The following is a 24,303-nucleotide window of genomic DNA, read 5'->3' on the forward strand; positions in this document are numbered from 1 at the left end:
TTGATTGATTGATCCTCCCCCTGGCCTGGAATGCCCTCCCTCCGCACATCCGCCAAGCTAGCTCTTTTTCTCCCTTCAAAGCCCTACTGAGAGCTCACCCCCTCCAGGAAGCCTACTCAGACTGAGCCCCCCTTTTCCTCTCCTCTGCCCCATCCCCCCCGCCCTACCTCCTTCCCCTCCCTACAGCACCCGTATATATGCTTGTACAGATTTATTACTGCATTTATTTTACTTGTACATATTTACTATTCTATTAATTTTGTTAATGATGTGCATCTAGCTTTACTTCTATTTATTCTGATGACTTGACACCCGTCCACATGTTTTGTTTTGTTGTCTGTCTCCCCCTTCTAGACTGCGAGCCTGTTGTTGGGTAGGGACTGTCTCTATATGTTGCCAACTTGTACTTCCCAAGCACTTAGTACAGTGCTCTGCACACGGTAAGCGCTCAATAAATACGATTGAATGAATGAATTATAAAATCCTTGAGGACAGGGAACTTCTCTTCTGAATGTTCCCAAGTGCTTACAAATGCTCTGAACCTCCCCTGTGGAGAAGGTGAAAACCTAATCCCCAAATCCTGATATTCACCTAATCCCACAAACCCACTTTTCTCCTCTCTGTGAACTATCTGCTTAGTGACCTCCCCATCAAAGAAATCAGTAAGATTTCTACCCCAGGCACTAAAATGAACAGCCAGGGGATTGGGCAGAAATTAGCACCTATTTGTGTTCATCGGGAGCTAACTGAGGGAAGGAAGGAGAAAGCTGCTGAGACAGCAGGGATTTGATAGCAACAACCCACACCTCCAGGCTTTCCTGGGGGAGAACATGCAGACTCATCTCTCTTTTCCCCCTGGGGACCATGAGCCTTCTGTAGATTGTAAAATCCTCTGGGGCAGGGATGGCATCTACTAGTCTTGCTCTATTGTAATAATAATAATAACGGCATTTGTTAAGCGCTTACTCTGTGCAAAGCACTGTTTTAAGCGCTCAGGAGGATACAAGATGATCAGGTTGTCCCATGTGGGGCTCACAGTCTTAATCCCCATTTTACAGATGAGGTAACTGAGGCACAGAGAAGCAGCGTGGCTCAGTGGAAAGAGCCCGGGCTTTGGAGTCACAGGTCACGGGTTCAAATCCCAGCTCTGCCAATTGTCAGCTGTGTGACTTTGAGCAAGTCACTTTACTTCTCAGTGCCTCAGTTATCTCATCTGTAAAATGGGGATGAAGACTGTGGGTCCCCCATGGGACAACCTGATCACCTTGTAACCTCCCCAGCACTTAGAACAGTGCCCTGCACATAGTAAGTGCTTAATAAATGTCATCATTATTATTATTACTATTGAGTGACTTGCCCAAAGTCACACATCTGACAATTGGTAGAACCGGAATTTGAACCCATGACCTCTAACTCCCAAGCCCGTGCTCTTTCCACTGAGCCACACTGCTGTCCCAAGCGTTTAGGCCCGTGCTCTGCATTCAGTAAGTGCTGAATAAATACCACTGATTGATTGATTAAATGCAAACCCAATTAGAGAATGGCAACACTGGGTGGAACCAGGCAGGACTTGACAGGCTCCACCATTCTAGAGGCTGTTATTTTGCATCTTCAACATCCTGCAGGGGCTAATTAGAAACCCTCAGGGCCTCCTCTTCTAGGGCTTTGAATCGCTTGGGTATGAATTTCAAGTTATTTGGAAGCTAGGCCAAGGCCACCTGAATCCCCATTTTAAGGCTGTGAGTCCCACACGGGACATGGACTGTGTCCAAACTCATCAGCTTGTATCGATCCCTGCACTTAGTACAGTGCCTGGTACTTAGTAAGCACTAAATAAATACTATAAAAAAAAACCTAACCTTAGCATTTCCAGGTTTCCCAATCCCATCCCTCTGCTAAACTGGGTGTGTCTACCTACAGTGCCTCACCTTCATGAAAATTTAAACTACTAAATCCATTACAATAATAATGGTACTTGCTAAGCGCTCACTGTGTGCCAAGCACTATTCTCATGATTATCCTCATCACCAGGATGAGAACACAGGATGTGTTTTAGACTGTGAGCCCACTGTTGGCTAGGGACTGTCTCTATATGTTGCCAACTTGTACTTCCCAAGCGCTTAGTACATTGCTCTGCACACAGTAAGTGCTCAATAAATATGATTGATTGATTGATTGATTGATGAGAACACCTGCTATGCAGGTGTGATTTCTGCTTTCTAATGTGTCTACAGTTGCAGTTGTGGCTCAGTGGAAAGAGCCCGGGTTTGGGAGTCAGAGGTCATGGGTTCTAATCTCGACTCTGCCACTTATCAGCTGTGTGACTTTGGGCAAGTCACTTAACTTCATCATCATCATCATCAATCGTATTTATTGAGCGCTTACTATGTGCAGAGCACTGTACTAAGCGCTTGGGAAGTACAAATTGGCAACACATAGATACAGTTCCTACCCAACAGTGGGCTCACAGTCTAAAAGGGGGAGACAGAGAACAAAACCAAACATACCAACAAAATAAAATAAATAGGATAGATATGTACAAGTAAAATAAATAAATAAACAGAGTAATAAATATGTACAACCATATATACATATATACAGGTGCTGTGGGGAAGGGAAGGAGGTAAGATGGGGGGATGGAGAGGGGGACGAGGGGGAGAGGAAGGAAGGGGCTCAGTCTGGGAAGGCCTCCTGGAGGAGGTGAGCTCTCAGCAGGGCCTTGAAGGGAGGAAGAGAGCTAGCTTGGCGGATGGGCAGAGGGAGGGCATTCCAGGCCCGGGGGATGACGTGGGCCGGGGGTCGATGGCGGGACAGGCGAGAACGAGGTACGGTGAGGAGATTAGCGGCGGAGGAGCAGAGGGTGCGGGCTGGGCTGTAGATGGGGAGAAAGGAGGTGAGGTAGGAGGGGGCGAGGTGATGGAGAGCCTTGAAGCCCAGGGTGAGGAGTTTCTGCCTGATGAGCAGATTGATGGGTAGCCATTGGAGGTTTTTGAGGAGGGGAGTAATATGCCCAGAGCGTTTCTGGACAAAGATAATCTGGGCAGCAGCATGAAGTATGGATTGAAGTGGAGAGAGACACGAGGATGGGAGATCAGAGAGAAGGCTGGTGCAGTAGTCCAGACGGGATAGGATGAGAGCTTGAATGAGCAGGGTAGCAGTTTGGATGGAGAGGAAAGGGCGGATCTTGGCAATGTTGCGGAGCTGAGACCGGCAGGTTTTGGTGACGGCTTGGATGTGAGGGGTGAACGAGACAGCGGAGTCGAGGAAGACACCAAGGTTGCGGGCTTGTGAGACGGGAAGGATGGTAGTGCCGTCAACAGAGATGGGAAAGTCAGGGAGAGGACAAGGTTTGGGAGGGAAGACAAGGAGTTCAGTCTTCGACATGTTGAGCTTTAGGCGGCGGGCAGACATCCAGATGGAGATGTCCTGAAGGCAGGAGGAGATTCAAGCCCAAGGTCCCACAGTAGACAAGTTGCGGAGCTGGGATTAGGACCCAAAATCCTCGGACTCCCAGGCCGGTGTTCTTTCCACAAGGCCAAGATGTTTCTCCAAGGTCAAACAGCTCATACATGGTGGAGCCGGCTTGGAACTCAGGTCCTACTGACGCCCAGGCCCATGCTCTGTCCACTAGGCCATGCTGCTTCTCAAAGAGGCGAACTGCTTGCGCAAGTTGTTGGAGCCGCCGTGGTTGGCGGAGGCGTGCAGCGCTCGCCCCGAGCCCCGGGCCCAGGCGTGCCCGGCCCCCAAGCCCCTGCTCTTCTAGACTGTGAGCCCACTGTTGGGTAGGGACTGTCTCTATATGTTGCCAACTTGTACTTCCCAAGCGCTTAGTACAGTGCTCTGCACACAGTAAGTGCTCAATAAATACGATTGATTGATTGTATCCACCCCCAGAGCTTAGAACAGTGTTTGGCACATAGTAAGTGCTTAACAAATGTCATCATTATTATTATTATTCTTATATTGATGAGATTGATGAGATCGAACAGCCAAAAAGGTATACCGACACACCGATAATTATACAAAACTGGAGACTGTGAGCTCAACCTCTGGGCTGTGAGCTTCTTGTGGGCAGGGATTGTCACTATTTATTGTTGTATTATATCTTCCCAAGCACTTAGTACAATGTTCTGCCCACAGTAAGTACTTAATAAATGTGATTGAATGAACGAACAAAGAGACAAACAGAGAAGCCGTGTGGCCTAGTGGAAAGAGCGCAGGCCCAAGAGTCAGAGGCCCTAGGTTCCAATCCCAGCTCTGTCTATTGCCTGATGTGTGACCTTGGGCAAAGCACTCCACTTCTCTGTGCCTCAAGCACTCCACTTCTCTGTGCCTCAGTTTCCTCACCTGTAAAATGGGGATTCAATATCTGTTCTCCCTCCTACTTAGACTCTGAACCCCGTGAGGAACAGGGACTGTTCCCATCACTTTCCTGACTTTCTCAACTTTCCCGCCACTGTAGACAATACTATCATCCTTCCTGTCTCATAAGCCTGTAAGCTTGGTGTTATCCTTATTCAACCCACATATTCAATCCGTCACTAAATCCTGTCGGTCCCACCTTCACAACATCGCTAAAATCTGCCCTTTTCCCTCCATCCAAACTGCTACCACGTTCATATAATCCCTCATCCTATCCTGCCTTGATTATTGTATCAACCTCCTTTGCTGACCTCCCAGCTTCCTGTCGCTCCCCACTCCAGTCCACACTTTACTCTGTTGCCCAGACCATTTTTCCACGGAAACGTTCAGAGAGCCTCCGTGCCTCCCCCTCAAGAAACTCCAATGGTTGCCATCCATATCAAAGCAAAAACTCCATCAAACAAAAGCTCCTCACCATTGACTTTAAAAGACTCCATCACCTTGTCCGCTACTGCCTCATCTCGCTTCTTTCCTTCTACAACCCAGCCTGCCCACATTGCTCCTCTAGTTCTAACCTTCTCACCGGGCCTCCATCTCACCTATCTCGCTGCCAACTCCTCGCCCACATCCAGCCTCTGGCCTGGAAAACCCTCCCTCGAAATCGGACAGACAATTATTCTCCCCTTCTTCAAAGTCCTATTGAAGGCACATCTCCTCCAGGAGGCCTTCCCAGACCGAGCCCCCCTCCTTTCCTCTTCCCCCACTCTTTTCTGCATCACCTTGACTTGCTCCTTTTGTTCTTCCCCCCTCCCAGCCCCACTTGTGTACACATCTGTAATTTATTTGTTTATATTAACATCTGTCTCCCCCACTTCTAGACTGTAAGCTCGTTGTGGGCAGGGAATGTGTCTGTTTATTGTTATACTGTACTCTCCCTAGCGCTTAGTACAGTGCTATGCATACAGTAAGCATTCAATAAATAATAATAATGATGGCATTTATTAGGTGCTTACTATGTGCAAAGCACTGTACTAAGCACTGGGGAGGTTACAAAGTGATCAAGTTGTCCCATGGGGGGGCTCACAGTCTTAATCCCCATTTTACAGATGAGGGAACTGAGGCCCAGAGAAGTGAAGTGACTTGCCCAAAGTCACACAGCTGACAGTTGGTGGAGCCGAGATTTGAACCCATGACCTCTGACTCCAAAGCCCGAGCTCTTTCCACTGCGCCACGTTGCTTCTCTTCAATACAATTGAATGAATAACTGTGTCCAAACTGATTACCCCAGCACTTAGTACAGTACTTATTATCATTATTATGGTATTTTTTAAGTAATTACTATGTGTCAAGCACTGTTCTAAGTGCTAGGGGAGGTATAAGATTAGCCCACATGGGGCTCACAGAGCACTTAACAAATGCCAGCATTAGTACTATTATTTCGAACTAGTGTATTGACACTGTACTTGATTCTCTTATCCTTAGTGCAGAGCATAAGAACCAACAACATTTACTGTATACAGAGCACAATTCTAGGCAGTTGGGAACATTCAAGAAAAATGACTAAGTCCCTGCTCTTGAGGAGCTTATATTCTTATGGGGAGATAGTCGATGGAAACTAAGTGCACCGTAACAGTAAAAAAATAAAAACTGTGGTTTTAATTAAGTGTTTACTATGTGCCAGGCACTGCTCTAAATGCTGGGAGAGATACAAGTTAATCAGATCCCACGGGGGCTCACAGTTTAAGAGGAAGGAAGAACAGGTATTGAATCCCCATTTTGCAGATGAGGGAACTGATGCACAGAAATCTAAAATGACTTGCCTAGGTAAGTGGCAGTCAGGATTAGAGCTCAGGTCCTCTGACTCCCATGTCCAAGCTCTTTCTACTAGATTATACTGCTTCTTGACCACTAACCAATAATAATAATAACAATAATGGTATTTATTAAGCACTTCCTATGCGCAAAGCACTGTTCTAAGCACTGGGGAGGTTACAAGGTGATCAAGTTGTCCCATGGGGGGCCTCACAGTTTTAATCCCCATTTGACAGATGAGGTAACTGGGGCACAGAGAAGTGAAGTGATTTGCCCAAAGTCACACAGCTGACAGTTGGCAGAGCTGGGAATTGAACCCATGACCTCTGAATCCAAAGCCCGGGCTCTTTCCACGGAGCCACGCTGTTTCTGTTGGGTGGGGAGGCACCTCACTTATTCAGACCGCCTTCTTCCCTCCCTGCTGGCCACAGTCCCCAACCCCTTGGGGAATCAATCAGTCCACTGATCAGTGATATTTATTGAGCACTTACTCTGTGCAGAGCCCTCTTCTTAGCATTGAGCCCCACTGATCCAAGCACTTATCATTTCCCACCTTGACCACTCCATCCTCCCTCCCGCCTCTCCTCAATCCACTTCACACTTCACTCTGCTGCCCAGATCATTTTTCTAAAAAACTATTCAGTCCACATAATAATAATAATAATAATAATAATAATAATAATAATAACAATGGCATTTGTTAAGCACTTACTGTGTGCGAAGCACTATTCTAAGTGCTGGATCTACCCATCTCTCAATAACCTCCTGTGGACGCCCATTTACCTCCACATCAAACAGAAACTCATTCATTCATTCATTCATTCATTCATTGAATAATCGTATTTATTGAGCACTTACTGTTTGCAGAGCACTGTACTAAGCGCTTGGGAAGTACAAGTCGGCAACATATAGAGACGGTCCCTACCCAACCACGGGCTCACAGTCTAGAGAAGCAGCATGGCCTAGTAGCAAGAGCTAACCCCAGTTCTAATGTCTGCTGTGTGACCTTGGGTAAGTCAACTTCTCTGTGCCTCAGTTACCTCATCTGGAAAATGGGGATTAAGACTGTGAGCCCCCTGTGGGGCAACCTGATTACCTTGCAATTATCCCAATGCTTAGAACAGTGCTTGGCACATAGTAAGCGCTTAACAAATACCATCATTATTATTATTATGAGCTTTAAAGCACTCAATCAGCTCTCTCCCGCATTCATTTATTCATTCAATCCAAGACCCTGGAGCCGGATTAGGGTGGGGTGATCACAAGGGAAAGAAAAAGAAGATTTCTCCTTTACTAAATTTGCTTTTCTTTCAAAACCAGTGCCTCTTGGATACTGGGCTCACTGGGGTACCTCATCTCTCTGTTTCATTCATTCATTCATTCAATCGTATTTATTGAGTGCTTACTGCGTGCAGAGCATTGTACTAAACTCTTGGGAAGTACAAGTTGGCAACAACTTGTTTCCCCCATCTCCCTCAGGGAATAGAGCAGCCCTGCCCGGGGTCCACCTCCATCTCATCCCAAGGCTGCCCAGTCACTACTCCAGCCCCCAAATAACCCGCACATACTCTCACTGGGCCTGTATCCCGAAAGACCCTTTTTTTTTTGTCAAATCCCTGCCAATAAACTGCAGATTTACGTACGGCACGTTGCCACATTTAGTGTTGCAAGTAACATTTAGCCTTACAAATAGTTCCACACACACACGTACACACAGAGGCTTGGAATGCCTTGTAACCTCCCCTGCGCCTAGAACAGTGCTTTGCACATAGTAAGCACTTAGTAAATGCCATCATTATTATTATTATTATTATTATTATTATCTACGCCAACGAGAAGAGCATGCTGACTGGGTTTATTTTACCTCCTGGATCCTCCCTGGGAGCTAGGATGGCTGGAGACTTGTCTGGATGGATGGCTTGTCTCCCCCTTTTAGACTGTGAGCCCACTGTTGGGTAGGGACTGTCTTGTACTTCCCAAGCGCTTAGTACAGTGCTCTGCATACAGTAAGCGCTCAATAAATACGATTGATAATGATGATGATGAGACAGCATTCCTGGGGACAGGTGAGCCCTCTTGGTGTCTGTCAGCGAGCCAGGCCATTCCCAAACGTCTCTGGGATCTCGGGTCCCACAGAGCCGGTTTGGGACGCAAGCTGCTCTGTCTGACCTCTCTCTCTCGGGTGTTATGGAGGGTTGCTTAGGAAGGCAAAGGTTCGGACTTGGCCTTCGGGGAATTGTGCCACAAACACGACCATTAGCTCCTGAGGCATTTAGACCTCGGAGCCAAGGTGGCTGACTTTTTCCCGGGTGTGCTCGGCTGCCCGGACCCCTCGGGATGGTTTTCGAAAGAGGGACTGACTGACCCTTGTGTCCAGTCCCCCTCACCCGCCACTGTTCCACTCTCCTCCGTAGAGTGTCCTGCTTGGCTTTGGCCCTCCCTCACAGGGCCAGTGGAGACCCAGGGTGGGTGAAGAAAGATAATAATACTAATAATAATGGCATTTATTAAGCGCTTACTATGTGCAAAGCACTGTTCTCAGCGCTGAGGAGGTTACAAGGTGATCAGGTTGTCCCACAGGGGACACACAGACTTAATCCCCATTTTACAGATGAGGTGACTGAAGCACAGAGAAGTTAAGTGACTTTCCCAAAATCACACAGCTGACAATTGATGGAGCTAGGATTTGAACCCATGACCTCTGACTCCAAAGCCCGGGCTCTTTCCACTGAGCCACGTTGCTTCTCATGTGATGTACCCAGCGGGTGAAGGCCCTAAAAGTCCCTCTCCTCCCCACCACTGTGGACAACTCCACCATCCTCCTTGCCTCACGAGCCCATAGCCTTGGTATTATCCTCGAAATAAATTACATACCCATAATTTGTTCATTTATATTAATGTCTATCTCCCCCTCTAGGCTGTAAACTCGTTGTGGGCAGGTAACGCGTCTACCAACTCTGTTGTATTGTACTCTCCCAAGCGCTTAGTACAGTACTCTGTACAAAGTAAGCACTCAATAAATACCGTTGATCAATTGACTGAGTGACTCATCCCTCGCATTCAACCGGCATAATCAGTCTGTCACCGAGTCCTGTAGGTTCTACCTTCATAACATCTCTTGGGTCCTCAGGTGTATACTCAGTGTATACTGAGATTAGAATAGCTTTATTATTGAGATTATTCATTCCTGGCCCGAGAGGTGTAGTAGTTCTCTAGCCTTCTATCCCACTAAATTCACCGAAGAAATGGAAACTCTTGGATAAAATCTCAGCTGCGACTTGCTGGGGAGAAAAATGCAGGTAGGGAAAATTTAATTTCCCTCCACTTTCAGTCACTGCTTTGGGGTCCGAGTTATGATTTAAAGCTTATTTCCCAAATGTAAGGGAAAGCCTGCCTCTGCTTTCTTCCTCCAGCGTGATCCTCCAGGAGGCCTTCCAGACTGAGCACCTTTTCCTCTCCTCCTCCCCATCCCTCCCGCCCTACCTCCTTCCCCTCCCCACAGCACCTGTATATATGTTTGAACAGATTTATTACTCTATTTTACTTGTATATATTTACTATTCTATTTATTTTGTTAATGATGTGCATCTAGCTTTATCTCTATTTATTCTGATGACTTGACACCTGTCCACATGTTTTGTTTAGTTGTCTGTCTCCCCCTTCTAGACTGTGAGCCCATTGTTGGGTAGGGACCATCTCTATATGTTGCCAACTTGTACTTCCCAAGCGCTTAGTACAGTGCTCTATACAGAGTAAGTGCTCAATAAATACAACTGAATGAATGATCCTACTTTCCCTTATTTTCTTCCCAGCATCCTATATAGAAAATGGAAACCCCATGATTGAATCGAAGTACCCAAATCACTTAGGAAACGCTGCTCCTGGGACAGACTGCAAAATATAATAAGTTTCTCAAAATGAGACCTAATTATAATCGTCCTTTTAAATTTCATTTCCCACAAGGCCCAAACGGCTACGGTTAAAAATAACACTTGAAATGGGTCCAAGTTGCCATAAAACTTTTCCAAGTCACTGAAATGTTGTCCGTATTTTAAAATTTCTTGTCCTCCAGAGTGACAGAAGGCAGGCTGAAGGGAGAGTTGGTTCACCCGTCCTCACCTAGTAGCTGCGACTTCTTCCAGACTGATTGGAGAGAGATTTAAGAAGCCTGGTAGGAAGAGCTCACACCTCAGGACACCTCAGTTCTAATCCCAGCTCCATCACTTGGCTGAAGTACGGTCTTGGGGCAGTCGCATCTCCGTCCCTCAGTTTCCTCATCTGTAAAATGATGATTCCGGTACCCACTCTCCCTTCCCGTTGGAAGCTCCATGGGAGACAGGGGCTGTTTCCAATCTGCTTGTATGGTATCGGCCTCAGTGCTTGGCACATAGTGGATGCTGAACAAATATCATTTTTACTACACCTTGCCACATGTGCTCTTGGGCTGCAGCAGAAGAGGCCGACCACAAATGAGGTGCCCTTTTTGGTCTCTGGGGTCAGAGGTCCTTCAGACAATCAAGAGTCTTCACTGAGAATTCACCGACTATTCCAGAGCAGCATGGCCTAGTGGAAAGAGCAATGGCCTGAGAGTCATAGGACCTGGGTTCATTCATTCATTCAATCGTATTTATTATTTATTATGTATTTATTGAGTGCTTATAGTGTGCAGAGCACTGGACTAAGCGCTTGGGAAGTACAAGTCGGCAACATATAGAGACCACCCCTCCCCAACAACGGGCTCACAGTCTAGAAGGGGGAGACAGACCACAAAACAGAACAGGTAGACAGGTGTCAAAACCGTCAGAATAAATAGAATTATAGCTATATGCACATCGGTAACAAAATAAATAGAATAGTAAATATGTACAAGTAAAATAATAATAATAACAATAATAATAATGGCATTTGTTAAGCGCTTACTATGTGCAAAGCACTGTTCTAAGCGCTGGGGGATACAATGTGATCAAGTTGTCCCACGTGGGGCTCACAGTCTTAATCCCCATTTTTACAGATGAGGGAACTGAGGCTCAGAGAAGTTAAGTGACTTGCCCAAGGTCACACAGCAGACTTGTGGTGGAGGCAGGATACGAACCCACGACCTCTGACTCCAAAGCCCGGGCTCTTTCCGCTGAGCCACGCTGCTTCTCTAATAAACCTGTACAAATATATACAAGTGCTGTGGGGAGGGGAAGGAGGTAGAGCAGGGTGGGGGGATGGGGAGGAGAGGAAAAAGGGGGAACAGTCTGGGCAGGCCTCCTGGAGGAGGTGAGCTCTCAGTAGGGCTTTGAAGGGAGGAAGGGAGCTAGTTTGGCAGATGTGTGGAGGGAGGGCATTTCAGGACAGGGGAAAGATGTAGTCCAGGGGTCAATGGCTGGACAGGCGAGAACGAGGCACAGTGAGGAGGTTAGCGGCAGAGGAACAGAGTTCTCATGCCATCTCCACCTCTTCCTCATCAGCATCATCAATGGTATTTATTAAGCATTTACTATAATAATGATGGCATTTGTTGAGGGCTTACTCTGAGCAAAGCACTGTTCTATGCCCTGGGGAGGCTACAAGGTGATCAGGTTGTCCCACGGGGGGTTCACAGTCTTAATCCCCATTTTACAGATGAGGTAACTGAGGCACAGAGAAGTGAAATGACTTGTTCACAGTCACACAGCTGACAATTGGTGGAGCGGGATTTGAACCCATGACCTCTGACTCCAAAGCCCGTGCTCTTTCCACTGAGCCACGCTGCTTCTCGCTGAGCCCTGTACCAAGCAATTGGGAGAGTACAGTACTTGTCTGCTATGTGTAGTTGGGCAAGTCACTTAACTTCTCTGTGCCTCAGTTACCACATCTGCAAAATAAGGGCTCATGTCCGTTTTCCCCTACTTTTACTTTGGGCCTCATGTGGGAAAGGGCTGGCGTGTGACCTGTTTAACTTGTATTCATTCATCAATCGTATTTATTGAGCGCTTACTGTGTGCAGATCACTGTACTAAGCGCTTGGGAAGTACAAGTCGGCAACATATAGAGACGGTCCCTACCCAACAACGGTCTCACAGTCTAGATACAGTCTTGTATCTACCCCGGCACTTAGAACAGTGTGTGTCATATACAGACCGTCTCTATATGTTGCCAACTTGTACTTCCCAAGCGCTTAGTACAGTGCTCTGCACACAGTAAGTGCTCAATAAATCCGGTAGAATGAATGAAATACAATATAGTGCTTAACAAATGCAACAGTAATCTCGCCTTGCCTCGATCTTGCCCATCTTGCTGCCAACCCCTAGCCCACAACCTCCTTCCCTTCCCCACAACACCTTTATATATGTATATATGTTTGTACGTATTTATTACTCTATTTACTTATTTATTTTACTTGTACATATTCTACTTATTTTATTTTGTTAATATGTTTTGTTTTGTTGTCTGTCTCCCCCTTCTAGACTGTGAGCCCACTGTTGGATAGGGACCGTCTCTATATGTTGCCAACTTGTACTTCCCAAGCGCTTAGTTCAGTGCTCTGCACACAGTAAGCGCTCAATAAATACGATTGAATGAATGAATGAACCTGCTTCTGGCCTGGAGGGCCTTCCCTCCTCAAATCTAACAGACAATTACTCTCTCCCTCTTCAAAGCCTTATTGAAGGCACATCTCCTCCAAGAGGCCTTCCCAGACTAAGCTCCACCTTTTCTTCATCTCCCAGTCCCTTCTGTGATGCCCTGATTTGTTGCCTTTGCTGTCCCCGCTCCCAACCTCACAGCAGTTATAAGCATATCTGTAATTTTATTTATTTGTATTCATGTCTGTCTCCCCACATCTAGACTGTAAGCTCATTGAATGTGTCTGTTTATTGTTGTATTATACTCTCCCAAGTGCTTAGAGCACAGTAAGCGCTCAATAAATATGATTGAATTAGATGAATAAACGAATACAAGAATGAATACAATTCAGCATACAAAGAATGAATAAATATAATATACAATGATGATGATAAATATAATATTTATAATAAAAGTAATAATAATAGAAAACCTACCGAGTGTGAATTTCAGAACTAAACCCTTGGGAGAGTTCAACAGTAGACAGACATGCTCTGCCCTCATTTTTCTTTGTTTTGTTGTCTGTCTCCCCCTTCTAGACTGTGAGCCCATTGTTGGGTAGGGACCGTCTCTGTTGCCGATTTGTACTTCCCAAGCGCTTAGTACAGTGCTCTGCATACAGTAAGTGCTCAATAAATACGAATGAATGAATGAATGAATGAGGAACCCCCTGTCTAATATAGGGCACGGGAGGAAGAATAAGGCTATCAGAAAGTAGTACAAATATGTCCAGAAGAAATAGGTGAATATATAATTAAATATATTTATAAACACAGGAAGGCTAAGGGTGGTTGACAGGTTGAGTGGGACTTGGTGTGTTAGGAATTTTTCAGGAAAGATGGGTTTTTTATGCTGGGCGTGTGGTCCCAGGGCGTGGTGGGGGATTTTCTCCATCACCCAATCTTTTATGCTCAAGGATTCTAGGAAGACATCCAAGTCATCAGTCATTCTCCTACTGTGTGAATGTACTGTGTGAGGCTCAAGGGCCTCACTTCCCTCATCTGGAAAATGGGCATTCAATACCTGCTCTCCTGCTTACTTAGAGTATGAGCCCCGTGTGGGACCGGATTATCTTCTAACTACCCCGGCACTTACTACGGTGCTTGGCACACAGTAAATGCTTAACAAATTCCACAATTATCATTCAAATCCTCTTTGAAAACATTTTTTTAAAAACCCTCCACAATACTGGGGTCGGGTTCCTGTTGTCATGTCTAAAGGACACTTTAGACATGTGGAGAAGTGGCCATTTTCTTCATCTTCTCTCTTTCCCTGCAGTCAGATCAGGGTGTGGCTTCCTAGCCTCCAGGTGACAAAGGCCTAGGTTCATACATTTTTACATTTCAAAAGTTGCCTGCCTTCACACTTACTCAGGCCATGTTTTATTCTACTTTCACACCAACCCAGCCTGTTTACTCTTATTCACTGGCCTCTAAACTCCCAAGGCCCCAAGGACAATTCAACCATCATTTATTTATTCTGATGCCTGTTTTCTTGTACTGATGTCTGTCTCCCCCCTTTTAAAAATAATAATAATAATGTTGGTATTTGTTAAGCGCTTACTATGTGCCAAGCACTGCACTGGGGGAGATACGAGGTACTCAAGGTTGTCCCACGTGGGGCTCACAGTCTTAATCCCCATTTTCCAGATGAGGGAACTGAGGCCCAGAGAAGTGAAGTGACTTGCCCAAAGTCACACAGCTAAGTGGTGGATTAGAACCCATGACCATGATTAGAACTCCCAAGCCTGGGCTCTTGCCACTGAGCCATGCTGCTTCTCATGGTAAGCTTCTCATGGCTTCTAGATGGTAAGCCTGCTGTGGGCAGGGATTGTCTCTCTTTATTGCGGAACTGTACTTTCCAAGCTCTTAGAACAGTGCTCTGCACACAGTAAGTGCTCAATAAATACAACTGACTGGATGAATGAATAAATGAATCCACCCCTCCACCTGCCCCATTCCTTCGCACCGTGTAGAAATACTTTCATTCATTCATTCATTCAATTGTATTTATTGAGCACTTACTGTGTGCAGAGCACTGTACTAAGTGCTTGGGAAGTACAAGTTGGCAACATACAGAGACAGTTCCTACCCAACAACGGGCTCACAGTCTAGAAGGGGGAGACAGACAACAAAACAAAACATGTGGACAGGTGTCAAGTCCCCCTTCCCCTCTTCCCTCTTTAACAGCTATCTTCAACTGTTCACTCTTCAGTGGCTTCTTTCCCACTGCCTTCAAACATGCTCATGTCTCCTCCATCCTAAAAAAACCCTCCCTTGACCCCACAGCTCCCTCCAGTCATCGCCCCATCTCCCTCCTACCCTTCCTCTCCAAACACCTTGAGCGAGTTGTCTACACCCGCTGTCTCAAGTTGCTCTCCTCCAATTCCTTCCTTGATCCCTCCATTCCGGCTTCTGTCCCCTTCACTCCGCAGGAACCACCCTCTCCAAGGTCACCAATGATCTCCTTGCCAAATCCAATGAACTCTCTTCCATCCTGATCCTCCTCAACCTTTCAACTGCCTTCAACACTGTTGACCACCCCCTTCTCCTGGAAACATTTATCCAAACTTGGCTTCCCTGACAATGTCCTCTCCTGGTTCCCCTCTTATCTCCCTGGCCATTCATTCTCAGTCTCCTTTGAGGGCTCCACCTCTGCCTCCCACCCGCTAATTGTAAGTGTCCCTCAAGATTCAGTTCTGGATCCTCTTCTATTCTCCATCTACACCCACTCCCTTGGAGAACTCATTTGCTCCCACGGCTTCAACCACCACCTCTACGCAGATGATACCCGAATCTACGTCTCCAGCCCTGATCTCTCTCCCTCTCTGCAGGCTCTCAATTTCTCTTGCCTTCAAGACATCTCTACTTGGATATCCTCCCATCACCTCAAACTTAATGTGGCTAAAACTTCACTTCTTATTTTCCCACCCAAACCCTGTCCTCCTGCTCACTTTCCCATCACTGTTGACAACACCGCCATCCTTCCTGTTTCAAAAGCCCCTAACCTTGGCATTATCCTTGACTCCGCTCTGTCATTTAACCCACACAGTGAATCCATCACTAAATCCTGTTGGACCCACTTTCACAATAATGCTAAAATCCAACCTCTCCTCTCCATCCAACTACCATGCTAATACAATCACTCATCCTATCCCACCTGGATTATTGTATCATCCTCCTTTCTGACTTCCCATCCTCCTGTCTCTCTCCACTCCAGTCCATACTTTATTCTGCTGCAGAGATCATTTTTCAACAAAATCATTCAGGACATGTCACCCCACTCCTCAAAAAACTCCAGTGGTTGCCCATCCACCTCTGCATCATACAAAAACTCCTCAGCATTGATTTCAAAGCACTCAATCATTTTGCCCCCTCCTACCTCACTCCTCACTCTCCTACTACAATGCAGTCCACACACTTTACTCCTCTAGTGCTAACGTCCTTACTGCACCTTGATGTCATCTATCTCACCTCTGACCTCTCACCCACGTCCTGCCTCTGGCCTGGAACGCCCTCCCTCCTCAAATCCAAAAGACAATTAATCTCGCCCCCTTCAAAGCCTTATTGAAGGCATATCTCTTTTAAGAAGCCTTCTCTGACTAAGCTCCCCAGTTCCTCTTCTCCCACTCCCTTCTGCGTTGCCTTGATTTCCTCCCTTTTTTCTTCCCCCAGCCCCACAGCACTTATGTACGTCTCTGTAAGTTATTTATTTATATTAATGTCTGTCTCCCCTATATCTAGACTGTAAGCTTGTTGTGAGCAGGGAATGTGTTCATTGTGGTATTGCACTCTCCCAAGTGCTTAGTACAGTTCTCTGAACACAGTAAGCACTTAATAATAATAATAATAATAGGGAAGCAGCGTGGCTCAGCGTAAAGAACTCGGGCTTTGGAGTCAGAGGTCATGGGTTCAAATGCCGGCGCTGCCAATTGTCAGCTGTGTGACTTTGGGCAAGTCACTTAACTTCTCTGTGCTTCAGTTACCTCATCTATAAAATGGGGATGAAGACTGTGAGCCCCCCGTGGGACAACCCGATCACCTTGTTACCTCCCCAGTACTTAGAACGGTGCTTTGCACATAGTAAGCACTTAACAAATGCCATTATTATTATTACTGTTCCATTCCTGGTATTTCCCAGGCTGCTGAGCAGAGAGCTCCCGGCGAGGGGAATGAGGTTGGAAGGCACTATCTCCTCTTTGCCTTTTCTTGTTAAGTAAGACCTGCCCAGGGTGGAAAGCCTCCCACTCAGCTCAGTCAGCTCATTATGCCTGCAGGAGGAGGAGGGTTCCTCCTGTTTGTGATGTCCCGGGGTTGCCAGGTGGGGACACCTCAATTTTGGCCCGGGCCCCAAATTACCTGGTCGACCTCAGGAGAGCTGTTCGCTCTCGGGTTTTGGCTTAGGCCAGGAGGGGGATGCTCACTGAAGATTGGAAATTCAATTATGGCTGTCCTCACGCCCTCTGGCTACCTTGTAGCAATCTGGGCTCAGGATGGGAATTCCAGGTTTGCAAAGAGGACAGGCTCACAAGACTTTTAGCACAAGCCTAAGCATATGGCTTTTGTCACTGGATCAGTGTTGGACTTCTGATAATAATGGTATTTGTTAAGTGCTTACTATGTGCATCCCTCTCCATCCCCCCCCATCTTACCTCCTTCCCTTCCCCACAGCACCTGTATATATATATATATGTTTGTACATATTTATTACTCTATTTATTGATTTATTTATTTATTTTACTTGTACATATCTATTCTATTTATTTTATTTTGTTAGTATGTTTGGTTTTGTTCTCTGTCTCCCCCTTTTAGACTGTGAGCCCACTGTTGGGTAGGGACTGTCTCCATATGTTGCCAATTTGTACTTCCCAAGCGCTTAGTACAGTGCTCTGCACATAGTAAGCGCTCAATAAATACGATTGATTGATTGACTGATTATGTGTCAAGCACTATTCTAAGCGCTGGAGTAGATGCAAGGTTATCAGGTTGTCCCACTTGGGGCTCACACTTTTCATCCCCATTTTACAGATGAGGCAAGTGAGGCACAAGAAGTGAAGTGACTTGCCCAAGGTCACACAGCAGACAAATGGAGGATCAGGGATTAGAACCCACATCCCCTGACTCCCAAGCCCGGGCTCTTTCCACTAAGTGACGCTGCTTCACTGATTTGTGACTGGTACATCCCAAGCGCTCCGACTTGTAATTCCCAAGCGCTTAGTACAGTGCTCTGCCCACAGTAAGCGCTCAATAAATATGATTGAATAAATGAAAGAATTTGTGGGTGGGGAAAGTGTCTGGTAATTCTGTTGTGTTGTAGTCTCCCAAGCACTTAGTACAATGCACTGCACAGAGTAAGCACTCGATAAATACCATTCATTCATTTATTCAACCAAATTTATTGAGCGCTTACTGTACTAAGCACTTGGTAAGCATTTAGTACAGGGCTCTGCACACAGTAAGTGCTCACTAAATACTATTAATTGATTGAGAGTACAATATAACAGCAGACACATTCCTTGCCCACAACGAGCTCACAGTCTAGAGGGGGAGACGGACATTAACATAAATAAATAAATTACAGATATATACATATGTGCTGTGGGGATGGGAGGGAGGATGAATGAAGGAGCAAGTAAGAGAGGCACAGAAGGGAGTGGGAGAGAGGAGGAGGAGGCCTTCCTTAATCAGGAAGGCTTCTTGGAGATGTGCCTTCAATAAGGGTTTGAAGTGGGGGAGAGCAATTTTGTGTCTGATCTGGGGAGGGAGGGCAGTCCAGACAGGAGGAAGGATGTGGGCGAGAGGTTGGAGGCAAGATAGACGAGATTGGGGTACAGTGAGAAGGATAGCATTAGAAGAATGAACTGTGCGGGCTGGGTTGAAGTTGAACCATAAGAATAGTAGTAGTAGTTTGGTACTAATAGTACCACAGATTGATTGATTAGTTGGCAAAGTCCCTATGTCTCCAGGATCTTTCACCACCCAGAAACTTCTTCCCTAATGACCCAAAATGAAAAGCTCGTCTTCCACTCGTTCCCTACTGAAAGCTCCCCTCCTCCAGGAGGCTTCCCAGACTGAGCCCCCCTTTTCCTCTGCTCCTCCTCCCTTCCCCATCGCCCCTACTCCCTCCCTCTGCTCTACCCCCTCCCTGCCCCACGGCACTTGTGTATATAGGTACATATTTATTATTTTATTATTCTATTTCTTTTACTAATGATGCGTGTCTGTAATTCTATTTATTTATATTGAAGCTATTGATGTCTGTCTAGTTGTTTTGTTTTGATGTCTGTCTCCCTCCTTCTAGAATATGAGCCTGTTGTTGGGTAGGAATTGTCTCTGTTGCTGAATTGACTCTCCAAGCGCTTAGTACAGTGCTCTGCACACAGTAAGCGCTCAATAAATGCCATTCAATAAATGAAAGTGCACATTTTGGAATGGCAGTTTTACTTTGAATTTTAAACACAATCAATCAGTGGTATCTACTGAGCGCTTACTCCGGGCAAAGCACTGCACTAAGCACTTGGGAGAGTAATCAATCAATCAATCAATCGTATTTATTGAGCGCTTACTATGTGCAGAGCACTGTACTAAGCGCTTGGGAAGTACAAATTGGCATCACATAGAGACAGTCCCTACCCAACAGTGGGCTCACAGTCTAAAAGGGGGAGACAGAGAACAGAACCAAACATACCAACAAAATAAAATAAGTAGGATAGAAATGTACAAGTAAAATAAATAAATAAATAAATAAATAGAGTAATAAATATGTACAAACATATATACATATATACAGGTGCTGTGGGGAAGGGAAGGAGGTAAGACGGGGGGATGGAGAGGGGGACGAGGGGGAGAGGAAAGAAGGGGCTCAGTCTGGGAAGGCCTCCTGGAGGAGGTGAGCTCTCAGCAGGGCCTTGAAGGGAGGAAGAGAGCTAGCTTGGCGGGTGGGCAGAGGGAGGGCATTCCAGGCCCGGGGGATGACGTGGGCCGGGGGTCGACGGCGGGACAGGCGAGAGCGAGGTACAGTGAGGCGATTAGTGGTGGAGGAGCGGAGGGTGCGGGCTGGGCAGTAGAAGGAGAGAAGGGAGGTGAGGTAGGAGGGGGCGAGGTGATGGACAGCCTTGAAGCCCAGGGTGAGGAGTTTCTGCTTGATGCACAGATTGATCGGTAGCCATTGGAGGTTTTTGAGGAGGGGAGTAATATGTCCAGAGCGTTTCTGGACAAAGATAATCCGGGCAGCAGCATGAAGTATGGATTGAAGTGGAGAGAGACACGAGGATGGGAGATCAGACAGAAGGCTAGTGCAGTAGTCCAGACGGGATAGGATGAGAGCTTGAATTAGCAGGGTAGCGGTTTGGATGGAGAGGAAAGGGCGGATCTTGGCAATGTTGCGGAGCTGAGACCGGCAGGTTTTGGTGACGGCTTGGATGTGAGGGGTGAATGAGAGAGCGGAGTCGAGGATGACACCAAGGTTGCGGGCTTGTGAGACGGGAAGGATGGTAGTGCCGTCAACAGAGATGGGAAAGTCAGGGAGAGGACGAGGTTTGGGAGGGAAGACAAGGAGCTCAGTCTTCGACATGTTGAGCTTTAGGTGGCGGGCGGACATCCAGATGGAGATGTCCTGAAGGCAGGAGGAGATGCGAGCCTGGAGGGAGGGGGAGAGAGCAGGGGCAGAGATGTAGATCTGGGTGTCATCAGCGTAGAGGTGATAGTTGAAGCCGTGGGAGCGAATGAGGTCACCAAGGGAGTGAGTGTATATTGAGAACAGAAGGGGACCAAGCACTGAACCTTGGGGAACCCCCACAGTAAGAGGATGGGAGGGGGAGGAGGAGCCTGCAAAAGAGACTGAGAAAGAACGACCGGAGAGATAAGAGGAGAACCAGGAGAGGACGGAGTCTGTGAAGCCAAGGTCAGATAACGTGTTGAGGAGAAGGGGGTGGTCCACAGTGTCAAAGGCAGCTGAGAGGTCGAGGAGGATTAGGACAGAGTATGAGCCGTTGGATTTGGCAAGCAGGAGGTCATTGGTGACTTTTGAGAGCACAGTTTCCGTGGAATGAAGGGGACGGAAGCCAGACTGGAGGGGGTCGAGGAGAGAGTTGTTGTTGAGGAATTCTAGGCAGCGCGTGTAGACAACTCGTTCAAGGAGTTTGGAAAGGGACGATAACTAGAAGGTTGAGGTGGGGTCAAGAGAGGGTTTTTTTAGGATGGGAGAGACATGGGCATGTTTGAAGGCAGAGGGGAAGGAACCAGTGGAGAGTGAGCGGTTGAAGATGGAAGTTAAGGAGGGGAGAAGGGATGGAGCGAGAGATTTCATGAGATGAGAGGGAATGGGGTCAGAAGCACAGGTGGCCGGAGTAGCACTTGAGAGGAGGGAGGAGAGTTCCTCTGAGGATACCGCTGGGAAGGATGGGAGAGTAGCAGAGAGTGTTGAGAGCCGGGGGGTTGGAGAAAGGGGGGAAGAGACTTTGGGGAGGTCGGACCTGATGGATTTAATGATAATCTCCCATTAAATAATTACTCAGCTATAAGTATGCTTTATGTGGTCAGTACTTGGCCTCTTTAGTTGTAAATATTTTTGTGCTTTTCATCCCTGTTGGAGTGTAAACTCCTTGGGGGAAGGAAAAAACACACTCCATATTCCATATTTCCCAAGAACCTAGTACAGCATGGTGCTCAAAAGATGCTCAACGAATGCTATTACTACTACTACTGCTATGGGAGTATATTAATGTCTGTCTCCCCCTCTAGACTGCAAACTCATTATGGGCTAGGGACATGTCTACCAACTCTGTTATATTGTAATCTCTCAAACTCTTAGTACAGTGTTCTGCGCACAGTAAGCGCTCAATTAATAGGATTAATTGACTGATTAATTGACTGAGAATCAGAAGCCACAAGCATGACTGGCTTTGCCAGGGCCGCAGAAGGCACCTGAGTGAGAGTTAGCCATGCTGAAATGTCTGGCCACAAGCCCATTCTGATTCTCTTTCAAGTACGATTGATTGATTGATAAATCAATTGATTGATAAATACGATTGATTGATAAATTGATTGATTGATTGATAAATCTGTAAATACGATTGATGAAGTAGTGTAGGCTACTGGGTAGAGAATGGGAATGTCAGAGACCTGGGTTGTAGAGAAGTAGTGGTTACAGCACAGGTGTGGGAATCAGAGGACCTGCGTTCTAGTCCCTACTCCGCCACTTGTCTGCTGTGTGACCTTGGCCAAGTCATTTCACTACTCTGTGCCTCAGTTCCCTCATTTGTAAAATGAGGATTAAGACTTTGAGCCCCATGTGGAACAAGGACTGTGTCCAACCCCATTTGCTTGTATCCACCCCAGCTCTTCAGTGTTTGGGGCATAGTAAGCACTTAACAAATGCCACAGTTATTATTATTATTCTAGTCCCAGCTCTACTTTTTGCCTACTGAGTGATCTTGGGTAAGTCACTTTGCTTCTCTATTGCTCATTTTCCTCATTTTAAAAATGAGGATTCAATTCCTGCTTTCATTTGTTATGGTATTATAATGATGGTATTTGTTAAGGGCTTACTATGTGCAAAGCACTGTTCTAAGTGCTGGGAGGGGTTACAAGGTGATCAGTTTGTCCCACGTGGGGCTCACAGTCTTCATCCCCATTTTCCAGATGAGGTCACTGAGGTCCAGAGAAGTGAAGTGACTTCCCCAAAGTCACACAGCTGACAAGCGGCAGAGCAGGGACTAGAACACAGGTCCTCCTGACTCTCCAGCCCGGGCTCTTGCCACTGAGCCACGCTGCTTCTCCGATTAGTCCAATTAGTCAATTTTTGATTGTTCTCCCTCCCCCTTAGACTGTGAGTCCTGTCTGGGACAGGGACTGTGTCCAACATGATTATTTTGCATCTGCTACAGTGCTGAGCACATAGTAGCTCTTAACAAATGCCACAAGAATTATCATTATGTGGCTTCTCTTATTATTATTAATAATAGTAGCTAATGCCAAAAGAATTATCATTATAGCTACTATTATTAATAATAATAAGAGAAGCCATATGGCTTAGTGGTAAGAGCACAGGCCTGAGATTCAGAGGATCTGAATTCTAACCACAACTCCACCATTTGTCTGCTGTGTGACATTGGGCAAGTCACTTAACTTCTCTGAGCCTCAGTTCTCCCCTCTGCAAATTGGGGATTCAATACCTGTTCTCTCGCCTATTTGGACTGTGAACGCCACGTGGGACTTGATTATCTTGTATCTAAAACTACTGACCTTTGGCTTCAAGGTTCTGCACCGGCTGTTTCCTTTATTTACCAACTTTCTTCACCGGTTACTTCGTAGTGCACCTTCTATATATCTTCCAAGCGAACTTTCTCCTCATTCTACACTTTTGCCCATCCTGTCTCCAACATATTGTTCAAGCTTTTATTCCAGGCTTGGAATTCCCTCCCCCTTCATATCTGCCCATCTTCTAAAGCCATTCTAAACCCCACCGCCCCCCCACCATTTCCCCAACACACGCTTTCCCCGACTGATTTTTTTTCTCTCTGGGTCATGTCATGTCCTCCCAACTAGCACCTCGGCATTTATGTGCACGTATAGCATTTATGTAGAGATCAATGTACATGTTGGACTATTTCAGCACATATTTCTTCCCTAATCCACCTCTCTATTTTCTTATTATTACCAATTGAAGTGCCCAGTACAGTGCTCTGCACACAGTAAGCGCTCAAATATGATCGATTGATTGATTGTAACTTTTCCCCTGCAAATACAAGTAATTTTAGGTGAGATAAGCAGTGTGGCTTAGTGGAAAGAGCACAGGCTTGGGAGTCAGAGGTCATGGGTTCTTATCCCTGCTCTGCCACTTATCAACTGTGTGACTTTGGGCAAGTCACTTAACTTCTCTGTGCCTCAGTTACCTCATCTGTAAAATGGGGATTAAAACTGTGAGCTCCACATGGGACAATCTGATCACCTTATATCTTCCCCAGTGTTTAGAACAGTGCTTGGCACATAGTAAGTGCTTAACAAATACCATCATCATTATTATTATTATTCTTAGGGCAGGGATAATATCATTTAGAGAAACAGAGAATGAGTGTGGCTTGGTGGAAAGAGGACAAGCCTGGGATCCTAGCTTTATCACTTGCCTCTGTGTGACCTTGGGCAAGTCACAACTTTTGTGCCTTTGTTTCCTCATCTATAAAATGGAGATTAAATCTATTCTCTCCTACCTAGACTTTGAGCCCCATGAGGGACAGGGACGTGTTTCACCTGATAACCTTGTATCTACCCAAGTGCTTAGAAGAGTGCTTGGTACATAGTAAGCACTTACCAAATACCAAATTGTCTCAGGACAATCCTCTGCACAAGATCTTGAGACAGCAAGTATTGAGGCATTTCCTCAGGGGTAATGATGAATAAGTTGAGGAATTTGGAGAATCCACTTTTTTTCTCTGTCATATCTCCTTACCGCAGTCTTACCTGATCTCTCTAAGACTTCTGGGTTAAGTACTATAAACATATTGTCAACTTTCTTTGCGTATTTATGGTTTCAAGTTGC

Source organism: Tachyglossus aculeatus, chromosome 4, assembly GCF_015852505.1.
Source record: "Tachyglossus aculeatus isolate mTacAcu1 chromosome 4, mTacAcu1.pri, whole genome shotgun sequence".
NCBI lineage: Eukaryota > Metazoa > Chordata > Mammalia > Monotremata > Tachyglossidae > Tachyglossus > Tachyglossus aculeatus.